Source organism: Manis javanica, chromosome 7, assembly GCF_040802235.1.
Source record: "Manis javanica isolate MJ-LG chromosome 7, MJ_LKY, whole genome shotgun sequence".
Lineage (NCBI taxonomy): Eukaryota > Metazoa > Chordata > Mammalia > Pholidota > Manidae > Manis > Manis javanica.
The window spans coordinates 27,677,979-27,690,064 of NC_133162.1; the positions used below are offsets into that span (position 1 = coordinate 27,677,979).

The 12,086-nt window shown below is 43.3% G+C and overlaps 1 protein-coding gene across 3 annotated transcripts in view; it reads left to right on the plus strand.

Moving 5' to 3' along the window:
• The first annotated feature begins 9,732 nt into the window (after positions 1-9,732).
• The window catches only part of DNMBP (dynamin binding protein), a 112,301-nt gene continuing 109,947 nt past the window's right edge, over positions 9,733-12,086 (plus strand). For 2 of the 3 annotated variants that reach the window (XM_073240555.1, XM_073240556.1), the window contains exon 1: positions 9,733-9,884. The gene's annotated coding sequence lies outside the window, so the exon portion shown is untranslated. The remainder of the gene's footprint in view (positions 9,885-12,086) is intronic. The other variant, XM_037001229.2, reaches the window with a different exon arrangement.

The following is a 12,086-nucleotide window of genomic DNA, read 5'->3' on the forward strand; positions in this document are numbered from 1 at the left end:
GTGGTAGGGGGGGACCCTTGATCATGAGGTTCCTGAAGGACCTTTGAGCCTTATCACAGGGTCTGAACTTTGTTCTGAAAAGAACAAGGAGCCTTCAGGGGTTCTGCTGAGGGAGTGGCAGAATCAGGTTTAGAATGATCATCCCAGCCACAGCCTGCAGAGCTGACTGGAGCAGGGGCAAGACCGAGTCAGTGAGCAGACGGCTCAAAGCCAGGTGAGAGGGTGGCCTGCGCGCAGGAAGAGCAGCATGGGCCTGGGCAGCTGGCGAGTTAAGGAGTCTGCCCCGAGGTGGAAGAAGCTCCCCGTCAGCCCCTGTGGCTTCACAGCGCTCTTCAAGGCTCCAGCCTCCCCATTCCAATCCTTCCCTCCTGCCTTCCTAAAGATTTTAAGCACCAGAGGAGATGCAGGTTTTCAACCAAACCCTAAAAACCCTAAAACTGTTCTGAATAAAATTCACAAACCGGAGGTGATTATATTGACAGAATATTATATGGAAAATACAGGGTCTGGCCATGACTGTGAAAATTTCTCACAGCAATCAAAGAAGGAAGCTCACAGAAATCAGAGCTAATTGGGAAGAGGGGGGCAGGGTTCAAGGGACATGAAGAGAGGTCCAACTTCAGGATACTTGGAAGGAAAAACGGGGACAGGAGTCCTCTTAAATAGTCAAACATAGTTTCCCGCAGTTTGAAATTTTATTCTAAAACAGTAAGACCCCAATACAATGGTGCCAAGTTTTTATCTGTTAAAGACCTGGAATATGACTCCAGAGCAGTTAATTTATTGGTTCAGTCATTTGACAAATAGTTGAGTCCTATTTATGAATCAGACCTTGTGTTAAGAGTTGGGGAGATAACAGCAAACCAGAGAGACATGGTCCCTACACTTTTGGAGTTGGAGGGAGAGACAAGAAATAAAACAAATTAATAAGCAAATCCATTTAAAAATATTAGTATCTGAGAAGCAGTACTGAGAGAGAAAATGCCAGGGGATCTGTTTAGATAGGATGGTTAGGGAAGCCCTCTCTGAAGAAGATATTTGGACAGAGATGTAAAGGATAAGAAAAAGAAAGGCTTACAAAGAACAGGAATAGAAGTTCCAGGCAGAAGGAATAACAAGCCCAAGGACCCTGCTTCAGGGAAGCGCCTGGCTGATTGTAGCAGCTGCATCTCTTGGGTCTAAGGATGCCTGTGTGTATGTGTGTGCGCGCGCGTGTGTGTGTGTGTGTGTGTGTGTATTTAGTATTTGGCTTCCTGATCTATGATCTAACATGCTAGAAGTCTAACTCAGCATTGGACACAGGATAGCATCAAAAACACACTGAGTCTAGTCATAAGTGAGGCAAAAAGATTTACTTTCTCCATGGCCACAGAAAATGGCCCTAACCCCACCAGCCATCACAAAATCAAGGATTTAAGAAAGTGGGACAACAACCCAACTGCCTGGCTTCTAATGTATTCAAAAAGAGTTCACATTCACAGAATCCTAAGTGCAGGCTAATGTTTACAGAGCTGACCAAATCCTGGCAGATAACCCTCATATGCATTCTCCAAAGGACCTCTAGTGTTTTCCAGTATAGGTACAACCTGGGATGGATCAAGTTGATTGCTTCAAGAACTGGGAAGCACTCATGTAGCCGTTCTTGTTTACATCCAGTAGCAAGACATCCCTCTAAGGAAGCCAGCCTTGACCCGTGCGGGAGCTGTCATATTTAGACAGATTGGAGCTGATGTGTTCTGTCACTTCAGGCTGAATTTGTTTATTTTCATGTCACGTGCTTTCTATCATTCAGAACAGAAAGAATGTCAGAGGTCGAATTAACAACGTTGCTTACTTCACATTTACAACAGGCATGGAAGCTGTGACATTCTTGACAAGGTGAGGTAAACGTTCCTGAACTCATTTTTTAGAGGGGCAGCACTTTAGCAGATACCTGAAACATCTTTACCTCTGGTCTCCCAAATCTGGGACTTGGACATTAAATCTTACGGAAAGCAGCCAATACAAATGTCTTCCTGTACTCCAACTAAAGGCTTAAGAAAAAGAAATATCATGTAAAACTGTAATCCCAAATGTCTGTTCCCCTCAGCTCTCATAACCTTGAATTATAACCAACAACCTAACTCAGACTGTTTAAAAACAAACTTTTCTGGTGACTACTGAGCTAGAGGTAGTCCTTAAGCAATTCCCTCTGAAAATAAGATGAGGTGTTAGGGGCTGGAAGAAAGGTTTAACAGTCTGCCTTTATGCAACCTACCGCGGACCAGACTGAACACCTGCCTAGTTGAGGGTTTGGATGGATTGGCTGGATGAGACTGTTTCCACAGAGCAGGTGCTTTCTGCATTCTGACTGGTCTGAGCAGATGGAGGCTGGGGTTGGGACAAACTTAGTACCCCGAGCATCTTGTCAAAGAACCTCACTTAACCCCTGTGGCCTCTACAACCCTGAGAGGGAAGAAAATGTTTAGAATGGAAGACTCATTAGTTCTCTGACAAGTAGAAAGAAGTCTCTCCAATGGGACAGTGCTGGAAGGCTTATGTTTTGAAAATCTTGACTATTAAAGAAGTTTGAATACATCACATTCCTCTGCAAAATGTTTTTTAATCCCCAGTTTAATGTAGTTTTTTTCTGCTGTATGTAATGTTTTTTTTTTATAATTGTAATGTATTTTTATACGGCTTGTATCATGATAGTTTAGCAATAAAACAGTTGAAAGCAAAAAAAAAAAGGAAAAAAGGTGGGACAGCATGTCTCAGGAGAAGTCAAAGCTCATGCGTATCATCATCTTCACGTGTGGTACTATCTCTATCTCATAAACACGTTCCTAATGCACCCTGCACCCACTGATGCGCCGTCACCCCCACCTCCCGTCTGGAATATTACTTCATTTCTACTTTAACACTAACTTCATTCTGGCTACTAAACCATGAGTAAATATTCCACCTGGACAAATGCCTAAGCACACATCAATTCTCTCCCTCCTCCCAAAAGTTAAATTCCACTATTTATAAAGGCTTTCTTCCTCTCACTTTCTCTTATTTCTCCCTGCAGCCCTTCCCCTCATGGACCTTTCCTTCTCCCACCTTCCTTCTCTTCGATTCCCACCAGCTCCCTGCACCCCTTCACCCTCATTCCACCAAGGCCCTGCTGTGGGAATAGCATTACCTAGAGCCCAGGGACCTGGAGCTCTGGGATAGGTGACATCCCCTCAACGAGAAGCTCTTGAGGCGGCGCTGGATCCTGCTGACACACTCCGTTCTCCTGCACAGTTCTAGGGAAGAGGAGAGTAAAATCGTCACTTGGAGCTATGTGCACCCCCCAGGAAGAGGGAGGAGAGGTCTCATTGACTTCCTTTAAAACAGTCCCATGTGAAGCTTTTGAATGAAGCGTCCATCCTGGGAATTAGGTCAAAGGAGTTAAGTGACTTTCCTTAAATCCTTTCTAGAATCAGATGAAGTACAAATAAACTAAGACACAAAAGGATCACAATTTTATTTTGTTATATACCCACAGTATTTTACACACACTATAGTTTATAGCAGACTTCAACTTCACAGACTGATAAAAAAATATTTTTTTAAATGGAGGTTACTACGGACTGCACATGTCCTCCCAAGTCCAGATGTTGAAGCCTGATGCAGTGATATTTGTAGGTGGGGCCTTTGGGAGGTAATTGGTCACATATGTGGAGCCCCCCTGACAGGATCAGTGTGTTAAAAGAAAAGGCAGAGCACAAGCCTCCCTCTGCCACGTGAGGTCACCGCAAGAAGAAAGCAGCCACTTGCACACCAGGCAGCAGGTTCCCACCAGAACCTGACCAGGCTGCACCCTGACCTCAGACTTCCCAGCCTCCAGAACCAGGAGAAGTGTTTGTTGTTTAAGGCTTTGGTACTTTGTTATGGACCAGAGATAGACAAAGGATAGACAAAGGTCCCCCTAACTTTCTAATTTTCTATTAAGAACAATTATAAAAATACAATTGCTATCTTCTCTCACCAGCAATTAGTAAATGTTTTAATGCCAAACATTAGGAAAGATATAGTCTCAGAATAAAAAAGTCTTATAAACCAAATTATTTTTCTCATTTTGCTAGAGAAGAGCAAATGTTTCATCTTGACTGGTATTTGTGAACCAGTTATTTAAAGATGAGAACTTTAGTGGTTAAAATAACTAAAAACTTACAAGAGGAGTTTTCAGATCCAACTGGATCCAAGCTTCTCAGTTATGTGGTCTGAAATCTTTCTCCATTTCTTGACTTCGTTGTCTCTGGTGGTGACTATATTCTCACACAGGCTGTCCCCAGGAGGGGACCAGAGGACCGCCAGCAGTTTTAAGCTTGTTTTCTACTAGTCTAGCCACAGACCATTGACTCTGGGGCCTGTCTCTCAATAGCACAAATCGGGTTATGTATGTTCCTGGCCCTGAAACTACCGCAGTGACTCTGCCTGGGTCATATGCCCAACTCCTGGAAAGCAGTGTGGGGCATGGGGGACTGATGGTACAGGAGAGTTGGTTTCCAGTTTTTTTTTTTTAAATCACAACACTGTTACCAAATAAGGAAGAATTGATGGTTCTGAACAAAACAACAAAAGGACATTACAATTTTACTAAATAATTCTAGCACCATTTAAATTTTACTGTGTCTCTTATCTCAAGTGAACTCAGTCAACATTTATTAGGCACACTTATGTGTCAGGCACTTCACTAGGCAATAGAGATACAAAAATAAATTTACTAGGCCCTGCCTTCAATGCATGTACCATCTGCGAGGAGAGTGAAAGGTAGATACTTTTTACAACAGAGTGTGAAGTGATTGAGGCCATCCCCATTAAAGGCTGAAGAACTGTAGTCTGAGTTGTTCAGTTCCATGCTTTATTTGGCTAATGTAGATCTGACTTAGTGCAGTAGGAAGGTGGAGAACTCATTTCTGAGAAACACTGTACACCAATTCAGACATAATTATCACATGGAGGTAGAACTTGGGGCAACATGAACTTGACCACAGTTTAACAAGGGACAGCAATGTGGCCCAGCTGCTTGATGCATCTCCAGACTGTTAGAGAAGCACAGAATTACATGGAAAGAGCACAGTCCCCACAGGAGCCAGGCTTCCAAGAGAGGATAGTATCTCTAAGTTCCATCTTGATGGACACACAAAAGAATTTTTTTTTCCCCAAAGTGTTAACTCAACTAGACATTTGCATTTTAAGGTAGATATTTGTGGTATTTAGTTCCTGGCACATTTTCAGGAAGGACACTGAAGGTCATGACATCACTAAGCCTTGTGGATGCACCAGTATAAAGTATTGCCAAGGAGAGACAAATATACCAATTTGGAGCAAAATTTTGAAACCAGCTGAGTGGGGAGCCCATGCTGCACAAAGGAAAGACTTTAAAACTGGCAAGATGGTGGTTTGACCTCTAGCTTTGTCTTTTACAAGTCCTGTTATCTTGGGCAAATCAGGTATTTCCCAAAATAAAGGCAAAGAATCGTGAGTAGTACTCAAAATGGTCTTCAGAACATTTCAGGTGGTGTAGGAGCCAATTTTTGGCTGATGCTCTGACCAGCAAATAAATCACATAGTGAAAAAGTTATGCTCTTACCAATTTCTCTAGCTCCCAAACACATCAGAGAGAAAGTTCCTATTTCATCTTAACTTTCTAATATGGGATAATTTTATTTTTTAACAATTGAAGAATAGGCCTCAGGCTCAGAATTAGAATTTATTAACAGTTTGGTTTCCATTATATTTATTTTAAAGATAACATCCTATGAATAGCAATCTGCACCGGTTTTTGCATTTACTGGAGTGGTAGAAAATTTCCCTTAAGAAACTTCTGACAATAAAAGAGAAGAAAAGATAATATACAGTAAGCTCTTAGGCCAGGTCTCAATAAGCATTTACTATAAAATTGTCTTCAGTTTTCAGCTTCTGTTTCTTTCCTGCCACTTTCTCCTTCCAGATCCCCATACCTTCCTCTTTCTTATCATGGAAATAGGATAAGGTAGGATAGTATCTCTTGGTTATATCTTGATGGATACACAAAAGAATTAGTTTTTTTTTTCAAAGTGTTATCTCAACTGGACATTTGCATCTTAAGGTAGATTTGGTTGCTTGCCTGTTTTATTTGTACTTCTAATTATGGAGGAATTCTTGGTTCCTCCTTAAACCAATTTCACACTCCTGCAAACAGATAGGAGAAAAAGGAGCCCCTAGGGAACACTATATCAATATATAAGAACAGCCTGAAAACAGACATGGTACAAGCTTTATTATTATTGTTTCTTTTAGATCTCAGGAGCTTCCTTATAGGGTCCTTCTGCTTCTAGGAAGAACAAAACAGGAATTGGCTTTACTCTTGCCATCTGGAGTCTATTCCTAAATGAAACCAAATGGCTTCTTTTGTCTTCTAGAAGTTGGCTCTGCCCTAGTGCAAGTCCACTAGAGAGATGTCCTCCCTCTAAAATTGTCCTGGACACCTCCCTTCCCCAAGAGAACATGAGACTTTCCCTACCCTTCTTTCCTCCATCCAACCTGAGTCCACTCCTTTCTGTCTTGGTGCATTCTGGCACTATTTTGATGAGTTAATAGTATTTCCAAGTGATGTCTCTTCCTTCTCTGACATCTTAGAATGCAAATATGCCTTCTATATTCTACTAAGTTGTTGGACCACACCTTTAATAATAGAAATAAGTATATTTTATTTTATCTGCATTCCTCCTTTGCTGGAGCTGGACCCCTGACTATTCCAGGATTAACAGCTAGATGACTTGCACCATGAGTAAGGCCAATTTAGTTTAGATTCAGCAGCGTGCTATTCTCATTAGTTTTCCATTGCTAACAACAGCTTGTGGCTGTGATGTGATACATCCTAGAGAGAAGCTGGGGGGAACTGGCTTTGGTTTAGGGCCAACCTCTGCCAAATGGGAGGAATGTAGTCCATCATAACAGGGATAGACACTTTAAATGCAGTACATCCCAACAGGTGGATTTATGTTCAGATATGAGATCAAAGGATGACACACCTAAATAGTTTTGACTAACAAAAATGCATAGGAATTTACCTGTTTTGTTTTGATTTATTGAGGATTATCCAGGAAAAAAAAATAAACTTTTTCATTTTAATATTACACATATTATCACTGTTAACAAAGAAATTCCACACACATTTATCTCCTGTGATCTTTTTCATTTCAGTCCCTTCAGTTGATCATACTTTATGATGTATCAATACATTGACTTAAAATGAAATTCAAACTCTTCCATGGCTCACTGGGCCCAGGATGATCTTCACCCCTGTTTGTTTTCCAATTTCATTTCCTAATACTTGCTCACACTGGCTTCTTTTCTGTTTCTGAAACTAACAAAAGTTTTTTTCCACTTCAGGACTTCACACCTTCAGTTTCTCCTACCTGAAAGGCACTTTCTCATCTCTTTATATGACTGGTTCTTTCCCATCATTTAGGTCTCAGGTCAATGTTACCTCTCCAGAGACTTCCCTGCCACCACTATATTCAAAGATTCCCACCCCTTACTTTGGCCATTATCACACCAGTTAGATCCTCATCTACACCACAGAACACAAAAAACGTTTTGAGTCATTATTTTCTCAGTTCTCTCAAGAACAATCTGTAACTTGTACCATTCTTGTTGCACAAAAGAGAGGTTCATTCATTGCCTACAATGCATGCCTAGGGTCTTAGGGTGTAATTCTTTACGATCTAATCTATCGTATCATCTGATTTATATCCTTCACAGCACTCAACCACACCCTGTAATTGTTCTGTTAATCATCTGTTTAATAACTCATTATCTGTCACCTTGCTCTCCAATGTGAGCTCCTTGAGGGCCAGGGCTGTCTCTGTCTTGGTGTGGCTGAATCCCTATCTAGCACAAGGCCTGTTGTGCTGTGAATGTATGGTAAATCTTTGTCGATGAGTAGAAGAATATTATTTTGCCTTTGATGATTTAGAAACTTTGCAATGCCCTAGGGCCGTCGTTCCTAAACCTCAGTGTATCAGCAAAGAGCCTCCCCCAAAGGTTCAGATTCAGTAATCAGGTCACTCTGAAATTGACTCTTTTAGGTGAAAGTGCAGATTGAGTTGAGTTGGGTGGCTGTTAAGATATCCAAAGTTGTTTTCTTTTTAAAATGAAATGCTTGATCTTTATTTCATCTTGATTTCACAGGGCATACTTGACTCTTTGTCCAGAAAACATTAGAGAAGTACATCTGCAGGACATAAAATTATGATTAACTGAATATAACAGTATCTTGAAAAATAAAGGCAATAGATTTGCAATGATAATTACTCTTGAAGAAAAGTCACCGTTTTATAGGCTAATGAAGCATTTGACAACAATTTTGTCAAAACCCAGAGCACTGATATTTTACTAGGAAGTTTTCTGCCCACGGTGTTCACATGCATTAAAAAGCCAAAAAAGGAAAACACCTTTTGGTGGCTCCTCAAAAAATGAAACACAGAATTATCATGTGATCCAGCAATTCTATTTCTGGGTATATACTTCAAAGAATTGAAAATAGGGATTCAATCAGGTATTTGTACATCTATGTTCATAGCAGCATGATTCACCATAGCTAAAAAGGAGAAGAAAATTTTGGATGGACAAGTCCGTTGATGGATGAGTGGATAAACAGAATGTGGTATACACATACCATGGAATACTCTTCTTCTTTAAAAAGGAAAGACATCTGACACATGCTACAACATGGAAGAACCTTGAACACATGATAGTAAGTGAAAAAAGCCAGTCACACAGGATGGCTACTCTCTGATTCCACTTAACATGAGGTGTCTGGAGGAGCCAAATTCATAGAGACAGTAGAATGGTGGTCACCAGGGGCTGGGGAGAGATGAGCGAGGGTTAGTGTTTAAAAATAGGGAAGATGGAAAAAGTTCAGGAGATGCATGGTAGTGATGGTTACATAGTGTGAATGTACTTAATGCCATGGAACTGTACACTTAAACATGGTTACAATGATAAATTTTATGTTACATTTACTTTACCACGATTTTTTTGAAAGAAAGGAAAAGAAAAGAAGAAAGGAAAACCCAATGAAATTTTTTTTGAAATTGAGATTTATCTCTGTTGTGCAGAGGCGTTGCAGTCCTCAGAATCTCTTAGGTGGGTCCCAGAAACTTAAAGCACTGAATTCAGGCAACATCCCCAAAAGCAATGTGACGGTGCGGCCTCGACTGCCCAGAGGGGGTCCTGCCAGCACTCATGGTCAAGTTAGGGGCGCTCTCTCAGGTCTGCCCAATTCTTGCTCTGCCATTCTTCGCTTGTAAATTCTCCAAGATGTCCTGAGACTTTCCCCAGGAAGAAAATGGGACAGACAGGACGAACGCCAAGGACGTCCTGCCTCCGGGTGGCGAGGGGACAGCACCACAACCAGAGCTAGCCTTCTCTAAAGGGGATTTTATTTTTTTCTAGGTTGGGGAACGGGGTGCGGGGTAAGGAACTTGCTGGAGCCAGAGTGGCACGCAGGACTGCACGCCTCGCGGGCCGCGGACGCCAGGGCTGCACTAGCGGGCGCGGACTCGGCGCAGCCCCCGAGCCTCAGTTTCCCGGGCAGGGCTCCTTGGAGCGCCGCCCCCTCTGGAGCCGCAGGGCCGGCGGGCCGACAGGGGGCGCGAGCCACGGCGGGCGCCGGGAGGGGGGCGCGAGGGGCCGAGCCTGGCGCCCCCGGCCGCGCGGACCGCAGGCGGAAACCCGGGCGGGAGGCGGGAGGCGGGGCGGCCGCGCTGAGTCATTCTGGATTGACCCGCCCGCCGCTTCCAGGGGCGGAGGTGACAGCGGGCCCGGGACGGGCGGCCGCAGCTGCCCGCCGCGCCGAGGGACCGCCGGGCGGCGGAGAGCAGGTCAGAGGCCGGCCGGGCTTGGGCGGGGAGCCCCGATCGGAGTTCGGGGGCGGCGGGCGGAGGGGACCCGCGCCCGAGAGACGCGCCGCGCGGCAGGGCCTGCCCCACCTCTGCCCCGGGGGACGTGGGGCGCCGGCCTTCCTCGGAGCCCTCGGGTCCACCGTCAGGGCAGGCCCCGTGGGGTCCCCGGGGGTTGTAGAGGCCGGCTGGCCAGCAGTCAGGGGGATGCAGACGTGGGCTTTTTAATGGGGTCAACCCGGGGCTCTTTTCACAGCGCCGCCCTGCCACTCGGGCAGTGAGGCGAGGCGGAATCCGAGCGCTGGAAAAGAATTCAGCATTAGCCCAGCCTACTTATTTCACATGAAGAAATTCTTCTGGCTTGCTCAAAGTCACATCCAGACCGGATAGGAGTCCGTGATTCTGTGTCAGGGAGGCAGGGAGGGATGATTTCCGAAGGAAGAGTAAGTAAGACCTGTTTGGCTAGAGGTGCAAGTTTGGTTATGATGGAGATTTACAGTTACCCACGGACACCTGCATTCCTGTCGCGGGTACTGATGTCTACCAGGCATCAATTTCTCAAAATATTTAACCTTGAAAAGGGTGACAGTGCTGTCAGTTGAATAAAGGAATATTGGGGTCACGAGTGGGCCAGATCTGCTGCAAATTAGGCGCTGTGCAGAATAATACTTGGGATATAGGGTTAAATTTTAAATGCAAACCCCCCCTCCACAATCTAATTATTCTTTACTGTTTCATTTGCACAATAATGAAGGGTGCTCACAATGTTATTCTGTTATATTGGTAATTTGCCTTTAGGTCTGTTTTACAGTAATAGGAGCAGCTTGTGTCAAAACGCTTTCTTTTCACAATTAGTGATGCTGTTGTATGTGACAAGCCAGTTTGAGGGTTTAGGGTTTAGTATTTAGGATTTGAACATAGTATAGCTTGTATTGTTTGCATAGCTGCATTTCAGGGGAAGAGTAGGACTGATTAATCCGGAGTTGTATTTTGCGACTGAAGTACCTGACAGCATATAGGTGTGGTTTCTCAGAATGAGTGCTGCATTTATTACACTGAATAGATTCCAGGTGATGAGCAAGTTAGTTACCCCTCAGCATCGGTCTTTGTCTAAATTACTTAATTACAGGATCTCTAAGACCCCCTTCCATCTCTCAAGTTCCCTGGTTTTACATGTTAATTTGAAACAGGTCACTCATTGTAACAACCAAAAGTTGCAATAAACATGTTTTTAAAAAACTCTGCATGAATGCACAGCAAATCTTCAAATTCATTATTATCCTCAACCCTCCCAGGTGTTTTATCAATGTTGGCCTAATGTAGGTGAAAGTGATTTTTCAAATTAGAAATACTTGAGTGTTACATTCACTTAAATTCAGAGACTGGAATGGAGTGCTTTGTATGGTGGAGAAGAGCTAAAATCTAAGATGGGAACAGGGTCTGTGTAGGGCACAGACAACTTTTGTGATAAGCTGAGAACATTCTGCCTCAGAAAATGTGGTAAGATGTCTTTTATACAGTGCTCAGATTGTGTGTATTTTCAGTCGAGATATTGGCAATCTCTCCAAATATGTACGAGTTACTTTGTCTGGCAGCCCCAAAGCAGAATGTTTTGCGCCTCTTGTCGCTTCTGCTCCTTTCTTCTGCAGAGACCCTTTCACCCACATTGCAGTTCAGAGCCTCCTTCAAGCACTGATTGAACTACACTACTCTTTCTCCTCGTAAAAAATACGATAAATCATAATTCTTGAGTCACCTTTTCAGATCTCCTAAGAGCTAAGGGTGGGCCTTCATTTTAGATCATAGTGGAAGACTCCATGAGGCTCTGGTTCTGAAAAAGGGTTATGTGGCCTGTGCTTAAGTTTTTATCTTCCCTGTACTTGGAACCTGCAACCTAGGAAGCCTCCAGAACCTGTGAACTCATTGATCTCTGCCTCCGAAAGAAACCCTTTCTGCAGGATACATAATGCATCTTCAAATGTATTCTTACTCTCAACCCTCCCAGTCACTTTATCAGTGTTGGTCTAAAATGAGCGAAAAATGATTCTTCAAATTACAAATACTCTTTAAATTTGGAGAATTTGTTTTAAATGATAAAAACAACTAATGCGAGGGTAAATGGAGGGTTGCATACCTATCGCCAGGTGTAAGGCTTGAATTGTTTTCTGGGTTTATTATTTTGCC